This window comes from Rhinopithecus bieti, unplaced genomic scaffold (genome assembly GCF_001698545.2).
Source record: "Rhinopithecus bieti isolate Rb0 unplaced genomic scaffold, ASM169854v2 scaffold_27006, whole genome shotgun sequence".
Classification (NCBI taxonomy): domain Eukaryota; kingdom Metazoa; phylum Chordata; class Mammalia; order Primates; family Cercopithecidae; genus Rhinopithecus; species Rhinopithecus bieti.
In genome coordinates this window covers 113,993-126,302 of record NW_016813373.1, presented here as the reverse complement: position 1 = coordinate 126,302, position 12,310 = coordinate 113,993, and the positions used below count along the sequence as shown (strand labels likewise).

General features: G+C 46.0%; 1 protein-coding gene across 1 annotated transcript in view; it reads right to left on the bottom strand.

Moving 5' to 3' along the window:
• Positions 1-7,514, bottom strand: part of LOC108512686 (uncharacterized) — a 94,060-nt gene extending 86,546 nt beyond the window's left edge. Inside the window, exon 1 of the mRNA XM_017848044.1 lies at positions 7,461-7,514. The gene's annotated coding sequence lies outside the window, so the exon portion shown is untranslated. The remainder of the gene's footprint in view (positions 1-7,460) is intronic.
• Positions 7,515-12,310: the final 4,796 nt, after the last annotated feature.

The window sequence follows — 12,310 nt, the reverse complement described above, 5'->3', positions numbered from 1 at the left end:
AAAAAAAAAAAAAAAAACTCTCTGAGCTTTCTTCCCTGTGAAAAGCTAATTGTAACTTTCCTGCAAGCCATTACTCAGGTTATTTTGGGAAGAATCAACTCCTACAACTTGAGAGGAAGGACAGAAAGGTCACAATACTGGGAAGAACCAAAGGATTGAGGGGATGTGGTGGGGGGACTCACTGAAGGACCCAGGCTCATGTGAGGCAGAGGAGATTCTCCCTAATATTTATGTCCTCATAGTGTAGACAGAATTTCTGAAGCAACCTTCTACACAGCAGCATTGCCTGGAAGGGAAGAAGGGAGCTCTGTTTCCAATTGGATCTCCATTGCCTTTTGCCTTTTGATTCAAGCTGAAAGGCTGATTTTTAGGGATGGGGCTACAGATTTCAAAGGGGTGTTGGCTTTCGCTTGATGAAGTCAAAGCCAGTGGGAACTACGTCTATAGTAGGTCCAGTTGCACTGCTCAGACCTCGTTCCTGAAAGGGACATGGGATGGAAAGTGGTCATAGTGAAAAGTGACCAGGTTGGTTGGGGGTGACAGAGCAATGATGGTGCTTCATGGAACCCAGTCCTCCTTTAGCTCATGGAGGGAGGGCACTCCGCATGCCCTGCTCCAGCAGCCAGGAGGTGCCTACAGAGTTCCTGCACTTTGAATCAGCTTTTCTGGCCCTTCTTGCCCTTCTTCCAGCCCTGGCTTTGCCATTTACTGGCTTAATATCCTTGAGCAAGTCAGCCAACCTCTCTGGGCCTCAGTTTTCTCATCTGTTATATGGAGATAATTGTCCTTTCCTCCAATAGATTTATTATGAGGGTTAAATAAGATAAAGTGTGAGCATGCACATCCTAAGCTACAAAGCTTATGGAAGAAATTGATGTGATCTTAATCTAATTAAGGTTTTGGCACCAAAAATAGGTGCCAAAGTTTTGTTTTGATTTTGTTTTGCCTTGTTTCTGTTTTTCTGGAAACCGTGAAAAGGCAGAGCGGGTCCTTGCACTTCAAGACTCCTTGGAGAAGGAAGGGAAATTAAACTGCCCCTCCCCTCAGCCAAGGCATCTGGGTAGAGCATGTGGCTTTCATAGATGTTCAGATGACAGCAGTTTCATTTTACAATTGACCTCAGAAGAGAGAGAGGTTGAAGCAACAGCGGAGGGCTGAGCTCCAGAGTGGGGACAGGAGAAAGAGGCGGCTTACCCAGGCAGACACTGGCTTAATAAGGTGACATTTGCACATTAGCAGCAGGCTGGCTAATTGGATTTGTTCCTGTTACAGGAGCATCTGTCTCCGCAAAAAGGCGATGGCCACCGGCTCTGGCACAGTTGCTAGAAGAGTGTCCAGGATCTCTCAGGTCATTTTTTGCCCTAGCCAATAGGGTAAAAGCATTTTGAGAACCAGGAGAATGCCAGTGAGAACTGACTGGAGTACAAGAAGGATAAGGGCTGCATCTGGAAGCCCCAGGGCTGGGGAGCTCAGCAGGGAGAGGGAAGGACAAGACGGGATGAGGGGGAGGGACACCAGGTCCTGGAGCTGGATTCTAAGCATCACTGATGTAGTCCATTCAAAAGTTTTTCTCACTTTCCTCCTTTATCCTGGAGTCTTCCTAGTGACCTCAATGAGAGGCTAAAACCCCCCACCCTGGCCAGGCACAACGGCTCATGCCTGTAATCCCAGCACTTTGGGAGGCTGAGGCAGGCGGATCACTTGACGTCAGTTCAAGACCAGCCTGGCCAACATGGTGAAACCCCGTCTCTATTAAAAATACAAAAATTAGCCGGGTGTGGTGATGCACGCCTGTAATCCCAGCTGCTTGGAAGGCTGAGGCAGGAGAATCACTTGAACCCAGTAGGCAGAGGTTGCAGTAAGCCAAGATCATGCCACTGTACTCCAACCTGGGTGACAGAGTGAGATTCCATCTCAAGAAACAAACAAACAAACAAACAAAAAACTCACCCAGGCAAGGGCCTGGGTTTCTTAAGGGTTCAGGACAGAGTTCCCATCCACCTTGATTGTGGTGAGACATAGTAATAGGAGAGGATTCTATAATGTGAGGCCTGCTGGGAGCATGGGAGGCATCAGTGGGGACTGATGCTCTTGACCCACCCAGGTCTGCAGCTTGCAAGGAAGTCCCAGCTCTTCCATTGGCCAGGTTCACTACAGAGGTGTTCAAACCAGGCATCTTCTGCAGGCTGGATAGATGTGTTCTACTCCTAAAATAAAGTAGCTCCAGTCTTTACCCAAGTCCCAGAAGAAGAATTAGTTAATGGAAAGAATTTTCTCAATTTTAAGATTTCTCTCCTGTAATTTCTTTTCCTTAAACTCTTGAGATCTGATACCCCTTGTCTATAAAAGAATGTAGTGGGCAGTTTTATCTGTTTTACCATAAACTATTTATTCTGGGTTGAGTGGAGCTCTGTTTCTATATTATTCCACATTGTTCTACTCAGGACCATGCTTCAGCAGTTACCTTTCTCTTCTGCATTGGATTACTCCCATCAACGTGCAAACATACTGTTCTTTCTCTCATCTTAGAAAAACCACTTCCTTCACCAACTATTACCTGATTTCTTTGTTCCCCTCTGTGGCAAACTCTTCAAAAGAGTCATCTATATTCACTGTCTCAGTTCTCCTCCTCTCATCCCTTCTTACACCAACTTTGATCAAACTTTTCTCCCCACTGCTTTTGTTAAGATTATCAATGCCCTCCACATTGCTAAACCCAGTGACCAGTTCTTGTCATGCTTGATGTGGTAGCCAGCTTCCAAGATGACCCCACCTCCTGGGATGCTCACCTTTGTGTGGTCCCCTCCCACACTGTACCAGGGCTGGTCTATGTAACCAAGAACATTCAGAAGTGATGGCGTGACATTTCCACGGTTAGGTACAAAAGACTGTGGCTTCTGTCTGGGGTGCTCTCCTGCAGTCTGTCTTCCCCTTGGGCCACTTGCTCTGGGGGAAGCCACTCAGATGGCCCACATGGCCAGGAACTGGGGTGCCAAGAACTGCAAGAGCGAGTTTGGAATGGGATTCTTCAGCCCCAGTTGAGCCTAGAGATGACTGCTGCCACAGCTAACAACTTAATTTCAACCTGCAAGAGATCTTGAGTCAGGACTAGCCACCTTATCAACTCCTAGATTCCTGAGTCTTGGAAACTTTGTGAGATAATAAATTTTTGTTGTTTTAAGCTGCTAAGTTTTTGAGTGATTTGTTATACAATGATAGATAGCTAATACACTTGACTCATCACATTATTTGACACAATTGATCACTCTTGCTCCCCTTGAAACACTTTCTTCATCTGGCTTCCATGACATAACACTCTCCTGGTTTTCCTTTGACCTCATGGATTACTCCTCAACTTCCTTTGCTGACTCTTCTTCTTCTGCCTTGATTCTTTAAGCTGGAGGACCTCAGGCTGCTGATCCTTTTCCCTCCTGTCTCCACTCACTCCCTTGGTGACCTCATGCACTCGTGTGACTTCAATTACCATATACGTTGTCAACTCCAAAATGTATATCTCAGCTCAGATCTTTCTCCCAAATTTCTGACTCATATAACCAGGTGCTTCCATGACTTCTCTACTTGGATATTTAACATACAACTCAAATTCAACATGCTCAAGTGTGAACTCCTAACCTTTCCCATCCAAGCCTGCTTCCCAATCTCCTTCTGAATTGATGGCAGCTCTATCCTTCTGGTTGCTCAGGCTGTCCTTGACTCCTATACTTCTCTTATCCCCCATATCCAATCATCAGTGAATGCTATTGAATCTACCTACAAGATATATAAAAAGATCGAGTCACTTCTCACCATCCACTGCTACCATCCTGAGCCAAGCCTCCATCATCTCTCATCTGGATACAGCAACAACCTTCTAACTGGTCTCCCTATTTCCACCCTTAACCCTCTACAGTCTATTCTGAACACAGTAGCCAATGTGCAGTGTGAGCCTCTTAAATAGGCAGAGCACATCATTCCTCTCTGCATAGCATCCTGCAATGTACCCTCCTTTTACTTAGAGTAACAGCCACAGCTGGCCTCCCAGTGGTCGGCAAGGCCCCGCACCACCTGTCTTCCTGTTACTTCCCAGACTCCATCTCCTTCTAGTCTCTCTTTCCTCTGCTCCAGCCACACTGGCCTCCATGTTGCTCTCGGAACATGCCCGGCTCACTCCCACATCATTTGCACTCACTGTTTCTTCTGTCTGGAATGCTCTTCCCCTAAATATCATTCTGGGTAAGTCCATCATCTTCTTCACGTATTTGCTCAAGTATCACCTTAATAATGATGGCCTGTCTTAGCCATCCTGTAGAATCCTGCACGCTACCCCACCCTCAGCACTCCCGAGCCCCCTTATCCTATTTTCCCCCATAGCACTTATCATCTTTCAACACACTAGAAGCTGTATTTGTTTACATTAGTGTATTGTCTATCTTTCCCTGCTAAAATCTAAACTACAAAAGGGCCTGTATCTGTGTCCATTTTATTTGATGAGATACCCCAAGCCCTTAAGGATTTCTGGCATGTAGGCAACACTAAAAATATTTTAGTGAATGAATAAGTTATCTGAAATTGTTACAAAAGCCTCACAAAATATTCTGTATTATCCAAATTTTACAGATGAAGAAACTGAGAAAAGGCAATTCACATTTCTCAGTCTTCCTATGTGCCAGTCACTTTAAATATGCTATTTTATTTAAACTTCCCATTTTACAAGGCTCAGAGATGCTAAGTGGTTTCCAAAAGTCACATAAGTGGTGAGAAGCCAAACTCTGATTTGAACCCAGGTCTGGCTGGCAACAAAGTAAACTCCCCCACTGCTCTTCCCATTCTTGTGTCAAGCACCTTCCGTGCACCTGGACTGAGTCGGCAATCAACCGTCCCCTGAGAAGCCACCTTTGGCCAACAGAAATCACCACATCACACTCTTGCAGGATCCCTTACAGGCCCTGTCTAGAGACCAGCAGCCAATCCCTACTTTTCTTGCTATCCCCAGGTTCAGGCACTCGGTCCCACTCAGTCCCACGGTGGCTGACAGTCACACAACATAACCCCAGCTGCTCTTCAAACGCACAAACCCAGGAAGAGGTTCTTGGTACCTGCTTGTTGAAAATTGCAAACGTTTTTCCAAATATTTGAAATGTAATGGTTTTTAAGGCCTTGAGTCCAAATGAGTACTCACTGGCCCTATCAGAAGAGATCATAGTCCTTCTCGGCCAGGCACAGTGGCACACGCCAGTAATCCCAGCACTTTGGGAGGCTGAGGCAGGTAGATCACCTGAGCTCAGGAGTTCAAGACCAGCCTAGGCAACATTGCAAAAGTCTGTCTCTACCAAAAACACAAAAAATTAGCTGGACCTGATGGCACGTGCCTATGGTCCCAGCTACGCAGGATGTGAGGTGGGAGGATAGCTTGAGCCTAGAAGGCAGAGCTTGCAGTGAGCCAAGATCACGCCACTGCACTCCAGCCTGGGTGACAGAGGGAGACCCTGTCTCAGAAAAAAAGAAAAGAAAAGATAACCTGCCCCTCCATCAGTTCCATCCTCAAAGCCTTGAAGACAACATAAAAGACAACTAATGGTAATAATAACTAACATCCTATCAGCTTTTACAATAAGCTAGACACTCTTGAATCCTTTACATCTCATTTAATCCTTATGATAACACTGTAAGGAAGGTACTGTTATTAACCCCATCTTACAGATGAGGAAAACTGAGACACAGAGAGGTTTATCAATTTTCCTAAAATCCCTTAACTGGCAATTGGTAGAGCCAGGATTTGAACCCCGGCAGTCTTCTCCCACAGCATGCATTTAGCTGATAAGCACACTTCAGCATGAAAGCATGTGGAACATGTAAAAAACACCTGCAGCTGTTTATGCCTCCAGCACTCCACAAAGAAAAGCCATTCATACTCATGGCAATGCCTGCATTGGCAAACTGACATTATAACTTCCAACACAGATATCTGCAATTAACTCCTTATCATTTCACAGATCTCATTCTTACCTCCCTGAAAAAGCAGCCCTACATTTTCCACTAGATCAGTTATGTATTACCCATTGCTAAACATAACATTTCAAAATTGCCAACATCACACAATACCTTCATGCTAAATTTCCTCAGCCTGCTCCCCATCTCAGCCTCTCTCTTGCCACTGTCTTTTTTTCCAGCTTCCTGTTAATTAGGGACAGCCTCCTTTCTCTTCATGAGTCACAGTCTCACATTTGGTTCCAATGACTGTATTGCTCTGTCTTATTTCTCAAGCACCTTTTTGTGGGGTTGTGGGATCACTGATCACACATTTCTACCTGCTCAGCTGCTTCTCCTTTGTTTTATTGAACACTGACTACTTGATCTTTAGGACTGAATACATTTCCGTTCCACAGATGTTGGTCAGGCATCCACTGTGTTCCTGCACACAGTGATGACATCTCTGGTGAATAAACTTAATGATTCCCTGCCCTGGCCACGGAAGAGCCTGAAATATTTTTGGAGAGGTAAACTATCCTTCTTTGGCAAAACTATGATCTTACCAAGTAGTAAAAGCAACCTTAACCTTCTTAGGAGCTCTGAGAAGGAAAGCAAGATCGTTGAGTGCTGGAGGAAACCAGGAAAGCTTCCTGGAAGAGGTGAGGTTTGAACCATTCTTGAAGAATGACAGGAATTGAATGAAGGCATACAAAGGCATGGAGGGTGAAATTAGTAAGTCTTGAGTTGAGCGTCAGGAAAAATATTCCAGTTAGAGAAACATGGAAGGTAAGATTGGATGAGATCCTAAAAGGCTTTGATGCCAGATTAAAAGACACTGGGATTATATTCTGGAGGTACCCAACTGCCTGTTCCTTACACTTTCCGTGCTGATCTGCCACAGACCGCTAGTAAGAATATTCTGTGCTTGTCCTCCCAGGCTCAACAGGAGGCCAAGAGAAGCTCTTCCTCATTCACCAATCCCTGGCCCAAAAGAGGTCTATCCCTCCACTACACACACACACACACACACACACACACACACACACACAGAGAGAGAGAGAGAGAGAGAGACAGAGACAGAGACAGAGAGACAGAGAGAAGATCTGGAGTGGCAGAGCAGATTCCTGTGCTATGGTACTTTCTGACAGACAAATCCAACAGCCTTCTATTCCACCTAGGAGCCAAACCCAGTCTGCATAAATAGTTCCGCCAGTGCCTGAAATTTACTGCACCGCACTCCTGTCACATCTGTTTCCACCCTTCAGCATTCCCCAGACTCCCTAGAGAACTGGCTCTGGCAAGGTTTGACCACTGGAAGGCCGCAGGGGGAAACTAGAAGAAAGAAAGAAAAGAGAAGCCAGAGTATTTCCCCTCTCCCTCTTGGCTCTAGCTGGCATTCGTTGGCCATGGGGGTGTCTCCTTTGTCACTGCAGCTTCCACCCAGACAGCCCCTCCCTTTGAATTCCCAGCTACCCTCAGGCAGGACTCACCATGGTTGAGTAAGTTCCAGGTTCCAGGGCTCGGGTGCCTCCAGTGTAAAGGTGGTAACGGCTGCCTGCCCTGGGTTGCCTTCCATCTCTATTTGTACCTATGCAACCAAATCTTTGTATTAATATTCCCTGCTTGAAATACCTAAAGTTGTTTCACAGCTGGATCCTGAATAATACAGAAATCTACAAAGGTTTCTGAGCAGGGGAGTGGCAGGATTTTGGATTATTTTTTGAGAGATTCCTCTGGCCGCTGCAAAAACTGCTGATAAAAGAGGAAAATGAGTAGAATTTTAAGCCACCCTTAGGTGAGGCTCTTTCAGTAGTCGCAGCCACAGGTGAGGTGCCCAGGGCTCCTGTGGTGGCAATGAATAAAGAGTAAAATTGAGAGAGTTGAGCTCTATTTTTAAGACAGAAGCTAAGCAATTTGGTGATAGGTTCGATGTGGGGAAGATTAAGAAAAGGAGAGAATTGGTGATGACTCCTCTAGATTTTTGGCTTAAGTAACTGGGTGGAAAGTGCAGAGATGGAAAGGTAAGGGCAATGGCAGTTTGGCGGCCAATCAGCACATCAATCATCTCCTTCATGAAGCCTTGGGCAACCTTCCAACAGGAAGCAATTTCTGCCTCCTTTGTAATCACACAGCACTGGAGACACACTATAATTATACAGTCACATGTCCATTTGACTTTTTCCCCTGCTAGAGTGCCATGTGTTAGAGCTCACCGTATCTCCAACTCTCTGACCTCCACAGCACCTATGGATGTTGAGCCACAGGGCAAAAGAGCTGAGCTGGCAGCCTAACAGAACAGAATAATCTCTAGGCAACAGACTTCAGGCTCAAGCCTCGTACTACACAAAAGCATATGGCTTTCAGCAACCACTCTGAGCCCTCACTACCAGTCCTTGATGTGCTTCCCTGACTCATGGATTAAACCCACTCTCCTACTTACAGGCAACTGTCACTGACCTCCATGCCCAGAATTCTTCTCTGTCCAGCCCATGATTCCATCCTTTGTGGCAGGAAGGACACGCAGAAGCTCAACAAACGTCTATTGAACTGAATCAAGCTGTCATGACCAAGCAACAAAAACAACACCTCTCCTTTTATAGGTTCTCTCAACTTCTTTCACTTTCCTAACCTCTCATTAAAAAAAAAAAAAAAAATGGTGTCTCCTCTCCTCTCCTGGGTGATCACTGCCTTCAGCAGATGCCCCTCCTAAGGTGGTCAGGTTAGCAACAGTGGGAACCCTGGCGCCATCACTGATTCTGTTCCCTTGGGAAGGTGGCTTAAGCCCCCTCCCGCTTTGCCCATCCGAACAGTGGACACATAGCCCTGCCTAGGCTCAGGGGCACTGTTAGGAAGAGCAGCGATCATTCACACGGCAGCGAAGGTCTCGTGCTCTCAACAAGGAAAGCCCTTCCTGGGAAAAGGAAAACAACCTTCTCACCAGTCCCATGCCAATGCACAGTCAGTCTCCTCTAAAATCATCTTTTTGTGGCTGCAGCCATGTCAGTCTCCTCCTTCACTTCCTTCCACTACCTCTTCATTGATTTTCTGAATTAACCTAAACTTCTCTGTCTTCACTTGAAGTATCTCTTAGGACCTATGCACATCCCTTGTCACATTTCATTCTCCCCTCAGCTCCTTCTGCTCTAAATCAGCACTGATCTCCTCCTCAGCAGCCACAGTGACAAAGATCTGCAAGTGCCACTCTGGGTGAAACACTGTGCCAGACATGGCTGATGGAAATGAGAGGCTTGTTCTGCTGGAGCTGAGAGTCCATCTGAGGACACGGGACCAAAAGTAAAACACACACAGACACAGGCCACTACATGCGACCTCCCTGCGATGCATGCATGCAGGAAATTGCTGCTGTGGCACTATTCTCCACATCTCTGCATTAAGCCAACCTCCATTTTTCCACTTCCTTAGGGTCATGGTACAGTCCATCCTCATTAAGTGCAGATTCCGTACTTGTGAATTAGCCTACTCACTAACATTGATTTGTAACCCCAAGACCAACACTCACAGCTCATCTGTGGACCTATGCAGGGTGGCAAAAAATTAGTCACATTCTTTACCAGTTGAATTCAGACAAGTAACATGATGTCTTCTTGTTTCAGCTCTCATGCTGTACACAAGGTTCCCTTTTGTGGTCTACTTAGTGCCATGATTTTTGCATTTTTGCACTTTCTGTTGGTGATGGTGCTGTCAAAATGGCCCCAAACGTACTACTGAGTGCTGTCTAGTGTTCCTAAGTGCAAGAAAGCTGCAATGTGCCTCATAGAGAAAATATACATGTTACGTAAGCTTGGTTCAGGCATGAGCCATAGGGCTGTTGGCTGAGAGTTCAATGCTAATGAATCAACAATGTATATTAAAGAAGATGTCTTTAAACAAAAACATACATGAAACAAGCTTATGGATTGATCATTTGATGAAAATGTTGTAAGCAGAGGCTCACAGAAACCTAACCCTATACAGTCAAGCACCACAAAACAATGTTTCCATCAATATTGGACAGCATCTACAACGATACTCCCATAAGACCATAATACCTTTTTTTTTTTAGTGCAATGGCACTATCTCAGCTTACTGCAACCTCCATGTCCCAGATTCAAGTGATTCTCCTGCCTCAGCCTCCCAAGTAGCTGGGATTACAGGCATGCACCACCATGCCCGGCTAATTTTATGTTTTTTTGGTAGAGACGGGGTTTCTCCATGTTGGTCAGGCTGGTCTCAAACTCCCGACCTCAGGTGATCTACCCACCTCGGCCTCCCAAAGTGCTGGGATGACAAGCATGAGCCACTGCACCCAGCCCATACCATATTTTTATTGTACCTTTTGTATGCTTATATATGTTTATTAGATACACAAATACTTACCATTGTGTTACAAGGGCCTACAGTATTCAGTGCAGTAACATGCCATACAGGTTTGTAGCCTAGGAGCAATAGGCTACACCATATAGCCTGGGTGTGTAATAGGCTATATCATTTATGTTTGTATATCTGTGATGCATGCACAATGACAAAATCACCTAGCGATGCCTTTCTCAGAATGTATCCCTGTCATTAACTGACATATGACTGTATTTCCTTTTTGTCTAGGAGCAACAGCTCAGCATAGGCTAACTGAGGGTTCACAGCGACCTTCTAGAACATTACCGCAGATAAGGAGCATTGATTAACTGGAGCTCTGTAGTCTCCCACGGTTCTCTTAGGCTGTGTCAAAGGAGTGGAACTTCCAGCTATGGCCGTGCTCTGGCTGCTCTGCTAAGACCACCGCTGGGTGCTCCACTCTCTGGGGAGAAACGAATGCCTATCAGCCAAGGTGACCACAGGAATTGAGACCTTATCCTCGGAGAAACTGTTGAAGGAACTCTTACCTTTCATCAAATACCAGTGGGTGTTCACATGAAGGAGGGACGATCAGGCTTGCTTTATAGGGTCCCTAGGGGGAAGGTTGGGATCCAGGAGTGAACACTGCAAAGGGCAGATTTTAGCTCAACCTAGGGAAGTGTGTTGCAAGAGTTAGCGGTCCTGAGGTCAAGAGGGCAGCCTCATATGGTAATGTAGTCCACATCGCTGCAAGTGACAATCACCAGAAAAGGACACAAAAAACGCAAGCACTGACTAAATTACATTTGAAAGTCTGTTATTCTACGAAAATACGTTCCCCAAGTAGGAACCAAGACTCTGCCAGGGCAGGATCCCTGTTCCAACACTAAAATTACCACGTCTCCAGTCTCTGTGGACTCTGAAAACGGGGCGACACCATCTGTGCTTCCAGTGAGAGAACGAGTCCTGGGCACCATGTCATGGGCCTTCTGCTGCCACACAAAACAATGCACTGAGCAGCAGCTCTCCCTCGGGGCAGGAGCTTCATACACATTTGGCTGCTGTGGCTGAGGGGAGCTGGGGAAGAGGCAGATCATCTATTACCCCCAAATCCATTCAGAGCAATTACTATGAGGACATTTCCTTTTATGCCTCTAGCTGAGCCTAAAACATAAGCATGGAAATAGGCCCGTTTTTAATCATTTTAAAACTAGAAGCCTCAGTGGGAAAGTGATTTGACTGTCCAGAGAAAATACAGGAATGGAAAGCAAGCTTCCTGTCACTGTAAAGCACTCAAAGGAGCAGCCCAAGTGTTCAGGGTGGTGACAGGTGCCTGCCTTTCTGCAGGAAAGCTGAGAACTCCCTCCGCCTCATCCTACTCACAGCACAGAAACACCCAAGGGCTGGGCAAATGAGACTCTGGAAGGGCTCCCAGAGGCCACGCGGCTTGGCTTCTCACCGACAGATGTCCCCTGTGTACTCTCAGGGAGCTGGGGCACACAGACCTCACGGGCAGCCCATTTGCAACACTGTTATCTGCATCCTTGCACTTTCTACCCATCAGCCCAAGAAGGAAAACAGAAATCAATTGATTGAACAAAATGTATTCAACGAACTCAGGCTATGTGGCCTGCCCTGGGGCAAACACAAAAGCCCAAGAGCGGTCCACACTCAGAGCGTGTGCACACTCATTGAGGAGAAACAGGAACACACATAGTTACCCAATTAACCGAGAGATTCAATCAGTACAAGAGGCGTCAGTGTTTGGGGAAGGCTTAAGAGTTGCAGAAGGGCCTACATGGGGGTGCAGGAGGAATTCGATGGTATTCTGGATATGATGAGCAGACTCTACTGATGTGTACTGTCCATTATGCTAGCTGCTAGTCATGTGAGCTATTTACATTTCAATAAAATACAATTTAAACCTCAGTTCCTCAGTTATACCAGTCACAATTCAAGCGTGCAATAAATAGTTTCCATGGCTAGCTGCTGCCATGTTGGCCAGAGA